Raw genomic sequence first — 5,969 nt, 5'->3', positions numbered from 1 at the left:
ACAAGTAAACAGTTTAAACATAGTAGTTTAAATTTTAGAAATTATGTTTGACCTTCTGGTACAAATAATTGGACTCAAAATACAAACTGGTTATTCCTTATGTTCATGGTGAAGTTGTACTGTACAGAAGTCAGAATGTAAACAATTGTGTTTTAAGCTGTGCAATATTTTTTTTGTATTTTGTCTTAAACTTTGGGAAAGCTGCTCTTTAGTTCATAAAACTAGGTCACACCTCAGATGTGTCACTATTTCTTATAGCTTGTTGTCAGCAAAAAATTAACTGTATAGATGGTGTGATGCTTACTACCCACGTACTTTGAAATTTGAGTCAAAATTATTTTCATAATGTTAATATGAATATAATTGAAGTACTTACTGTCTGTAAACATATTTTGCAGTATTTGAAGCCTACATATCACAGCACTGAAAACCTGATGGTAAAGCTAATATAATAGTCTGAAAAAGGTACAAAAATGTACAGAAATCTTAGTTACAAACCATATTTTTGAATAATTATTTCATTAACAGTCTTTGGTTAAGGAGTAAATGTCCCTATAAAGCTTCAATTTATATAAATAAAGTCAGACCTATTCTTTTAAAAGCAGACATGGAAGTACTATTTTGATGTGCAGTCTTTTAGACAATGGATTATTTTTCTGTATGTTAATTTATATATGGATGCAACTTTGAAGACTACAGAATGGTCGAACCTGATACTAAACTTTTCAATTAGTAAAAACTACTATAGTTACTCTAAGACATAATTTATTTTTTAACTAATAGCTTGTACATAGTGGATGAATGTTTTAATAGCAGACCAAACTTGTAACAGGAGATTGTTCTGGGAAACGTGATTTTTCTGTCAGAACAGATCATTCTAGAGAAGTAGTTGCATGCCCTGGATTATTTTCTCCTTGGAGGACTTTTCATGACTGAATGAAAACTTTAAAAAATGTCAGATGTTTGAAGTGTGAAAGTGGCAGTTTGAATGAGACCTTTCAGTCAGGTTAGTAGTTATTTTCTCTGAGTATTTTGTACTTGAATGGCAATAAAAATATGGTCAAAGAGGAGAAGGGAGGGAAGTTCTAGCAATATTTTTTTTATATTAACATTGTACAGAATTTCAGTGAATAGCTCAGAAAATGGGGTAAAAGATGAAACTTTCAAAACTGGAAGAGAATATGGATGGCAAATTTGATTATGTTTTGTGTAGTGCACAAGAGGATCTATAAAATACTCTCAATTCCTGTCAAACGAAATTGACTGATAAAATCCTAATGAATATTGCTTAATAGGATTTTAACATGTTTCTGTTGTTTATACTTACCTATATGTATATTTTGGTATGAAAATCAATTGGAACAAATGAAAACACAATGTTAGCTTGTTAACTTTTAGCCTCTTTATTTCGCGCTCAGCTAAATTATCCTCATTTGGCTGTGCTTAGGAAGAAAGCAAGCAATAGCAATAAAAAGACAATTGATATTAGATTTAACTTCTGAAGGTTTGTAATTTTCTAGTAATTTTTTCCTTTAAAGGAGTTTTAACTCAAATTATATGTTAAAATGTTTTACTCCTTTCTTTTTTACTTTTTTTTTTTGTAATTTGGATTCAATGTGTTCTCCAGTGCTCACCAGTTTCCCTGAGCAGCGGTTTAAAAAGGAGCCTGAGTGTAAGAAAGGATGAGAGTTCAGAAGGACATGGAAATGAGCCTAAGAAAAGAAAAAGCTAACTAACAGCATTAAGATAGCAACACAAGGATGGGTTTATAACGAAACACGGAAAACAGATTTTATATGGGTGCTTTTTGCTACCAGTGTATGAAGGATGAGTGGAAAGGATAATTTGCAGATGTTTGTATGTGTATCAGAGAGAAGGATAATATTTGTAGTGCCAGAGAAGGGCATGAGGAGCCTGTGAAAGAAAGAGGTGATGCAGGTGGTGGATGCATGCAGAAGGCTGTAGGGGCATAATGCTGCCATTTTCTTGCAAACAAGGTAAGAATTTCATGGGAGCTCCTCAATACAGCTCATCACTTATTAGAACATTGTTCTCTATAGGAGAGTAATTGCTTGAAGGGGTGTGTGGTTTTCTTCCGCCTAAAGAAATGCTGGGATTCCTCAAGAGTGTTTTGGTGCATCTCCTTTTATCCAATGTCGGATGGCTAAAAGCTGAAGCCAAATTGTGCATCTGTTCCTTTGGGGCTGTAACACAAGAGAAAATCCCAATGGAATGTTGGGATAGCAGAATCCCACCTCTCAGAACAAATAAACTTAGGTGTAATGGCAGATTTCATTTTCATGAAACACAGTAGGAGGTGTTAGTGAAGGCAGAATGACTAAGATTAAGGGCTGTTGTTAGAAGGTGTTTTGTCAAGAAAAGAATGTTTCATTGGAAATGGTTCCTTGTGTTACCTCATAGAGTTAACACAAATATTCCCCAGACATTTGTCTTCAAATGTTTAGAAGCTAAGCCTGATGAAAGTATTCATTCCAGATTATAACACAAAGGATAGTTCAAGCAAGTCTGTTTTACTTTTGATTGCCATTCTGTGCTTAAAGTGCTAATTGATTCACATTGATTTTATTTATTTGCCTTATTATTTGCACATGCTCAGTGTGCAGATAAGGGCACAGATAACTAATTTTCTCTCCCGTCAGAACTTCCTCTTAAGGAAGACTACTCTCAGGGTTGTCAGCACAAAAATTTATTTGCTGCAATTTCATCAGTTCCCGTGTAGCTAGTCATAGAGACTTCATAGTTGTTGATTTTGGGTGGGAAAAGAGAAGCTACAGGCAGAAACCATTCCACAGGTTCTCTTGAGTAGTTAACCAATGTTTGCAACCAATTAGTCTAGGCCAATCTGAAAATACTGAAATAATAGATTTTTAGATAGTAGGATAGCTTTTGTTTGTACTTTTGTCTTCTGTGCAAAACTTCTGGGTTACCATTCTAGGAATGCTTTTTTCACCAAAGTAGTCAAGATTATGAGTCTGTTTGATCTCTTTGGAGATAAATGTACTGTGGTTCCTTTTGTATTAAAGCTGTCCTAAAATAAAATGCGTTTTCCAGTGCACTGGGCTGTGTGGATGACCAGTATGTGTCAGGCAGAGGTAAAAATGCAAGTTATGGTTACTGATGTGTCCAGTCATTCAGGTCAATTACTCCTTGGCTGTCCTGGTTCAAGAGCAGGCTTATCCCACAGCAGTCACTGATGTGCTGTGCATTGCTGCAGAACTTGGACTAAAACATGAATTATTAGTGAATGACTGTTTGTATTTGGATACTACAGTTGTGATTTTAAAAGCACAAGGATGCAGGAAGTAGGTGTGTTGTTTCTGTAAAAATCAACAGCACAAGCACCTGACCTCAGGAATTGAGAGCAGAGGAAAAGCTTTTTTTCACCTGACCTGTTGTGGCTTCTGACCATGGTGTCTTCCTAAAGAACTAGAGTGGTATGCTCATCTCAGCAGGATCCAACAATTACACAGGCCAGGTAAGATTTTATTTAAAGAACCAACAGAAATCAGCTAAAAGCACTGTTGTAAACTGGTTAGGTTTTTTTAATATCTCCTTATTAGCGTTCACATAAGCGTAATGCAAATGTCTGGTGTTTACCAGTTCACTGGTTTGAAGTGTTAGCTAGATATTACCTATGTTTGTGTCATCCTGCAACTCAGTGCTGCAATCAAGCATGTTTGCAAATCTTGATTCCTAATTTAAGCTATTAGTGGCAACAGTCCTACTGGACAGCAGTGCTTGTGAATGCATTTGCTTGCACATGTATGAAGAGGTTGCACTTGGTTGTGTTTTTTTAGAGTGAAATCTTTTGTGGTCTTGGGCAAGGAGTGCTGGGGAACACCTGGCCAGGTTATTATAATGCTGCTCTGCTGGTATAGTCAGACCAGCCCAGAGCAGAGCTATTTGATGATTGGTTATGGTGCAAGCAGGGGCCTGGCACCTGTTGTGTGCAGAGAGCTCTTCAAAGTCACCTGGTATCAGGAGAAGAACATGTGGGATTGGAACAAAGTGTAAGTTTTTTCTAAGACTTTTCCAGATTGTACTATAAAAGACTCAGTTTCAAATTGGGAAAAATAACAACTGAGCAACTCAGAGTCCAAGCCATTGTGGATTCTATAAATGTGTTGAATAAAAAGTTTATGTATTACAGCCATATATACAGATAAACCCTAAAACAAAATTTGTCGAAGGTGTAATTGATCTCTAACATAAGAACCCAAAATGTTAGTAACCCTTCTTAAAAGAACTGTTCAAATACTGATCTTTAATCTCCTTTATGCTTCCTAACTTCACTCTTGCACAAGGTATTTCTGAGAAAATCTTTCCAGCACCTCAGTTAAGAAAATTGACGTTTCTTCTGTACCGCTTTATGCAGGACATAATCTTTATTGTGCCGTACCTCTTTGTGCACTAAGAGTGATTTTTTTAGTCTTACTACAGCTTTTGTAAGTGCTGGGTGCTCCCATTCCATCACCATCTTTCTGTGCATGTAGTCCAGTGGATTTTAGCACTGCTGTAAGCAGAAAGCTTCACTGCTGTGCAGTAGTGCCTTTTGTCTACAATAATACCACCCTGGTGAGTGATGGCTGCTTGTGAATTACTCCCATGTTACTTCCCTCAAGAAAGAGCGCTTTGTTTCCCCTAACCAGCTCCCCAGCTCTGTGCCTGCATACAATTTATGAACATGTTTTCCTTTGACATCATCCACTGTGTGTCCTGAGATAAACACAACAGTGAAAACTCTCCTCCCGGTCTCGCTCCCCATATCAACAGGGAAATAAATAAATCTATTTGAATCTGAGTTATTCCTATTTTGGACTGAACTTGGGTAGAAGAAAAAAAATCACATGTCCTGGATCTTTATTTTTACTTTTAATTCTCAATCCGTAAGCTGCTTCAGAACAGGCTCAGTTTTAGGGGTTTTTTTAGTTGGTGAATTTATTATTGTGGAGGTAAACATCTGTTGTCAATGCCTGCCCAAGTAGCGATGGAATGTTACAAATCTGCTAACCCCGGGCATTTTCCGTCCTGGCCACAGCAGCCTGCCCTGCTGTAATCCATACCTTGGGGGTGTTTCTATCCTAGACTCATGGATGCGGCTCCTGCTTTCCTCTTGGCACTAGTGAGGCTCAGCATGGACCATACACGAGCGTGACAACATGTCTGGCTCATCAAAATCCCTCTCTCTTGCCTGTAGCTTCCCACACACCCCTGTGTTTACAGAGCCCCAAAAGCTCAGCACAGCTCCAAGTCCAGAAGTTGTCTGTGCCCCTTCACTGGTCTCCATCCCTCCCTTCTGGCTGAGACACTGAATCTTCCCAGACATTGATTTTTCCTCCTACTCAGTGGCTAGCCCACCCTGAACTCTGCTAGCAATTTACCTGTGCCTGTAGGCTAGGGGGAAATACAGCCACGCTCCCCTTGCTGGTACCTTGGACGCACACCCCATCACTGGTCTCCCGCCCAGCTCCTAACACTGAGGCCCTCGCTGCCCCACTTGCTGGCACTGCAGACACCAGCCTCTGTCCCCATGGCCTGACTGGCTGCTGACACTCACACCATCACCTGTGGTCCTGTCACTGAAATTCAGGAATAAAGCTCTGTAAAACCAACGTAGCATTAAGAAGTAGACATTACATGATCACAGAGCTCGATGTGCAAGGGGTAACTGCCTGACATGAGTGGCTGGCTCAGGAGGACACACATTTCTTACCCGGGGTATACATATTCATCAGAAAAGTTGCTGGCCCTGGTAACATAAGCTGTGCAACCTGTTTCTGAGCAGCTGGGCCGGTTGGAGCTGTTGCAGAGCTCTCACTGTTGGGCAATGGTTAGTGAGGTCTGTTAACTGCTGCTCCCCTGCCGTTGGCAGCAATTCCCACCTGCAGCTGCCACTGGGGCTTCACGTGGGCTGTGCACTGTAATGTAGCACATGCTTTCATGTTTCA

The sequence above is a fragment of the Pithys albifrons genome, chromosome 2 (assembly GCF_047495875.1).
Source record: "Pithys albifrons albifrons isolate INPA30051 chromosome 2, PitAlb_v1, whole genome shotgun sequence".
Lineage (NCBI taxonomy): Eukaryota > Metazoa > Chordata > Aves > Passeriformes > Thamnophilidae > Pithys > Pithys albifrons.
The sequence above is the reverse complement of the archived record's forward strand: the minus strand, read 5'-3'. Positions refer to the sequence as shown.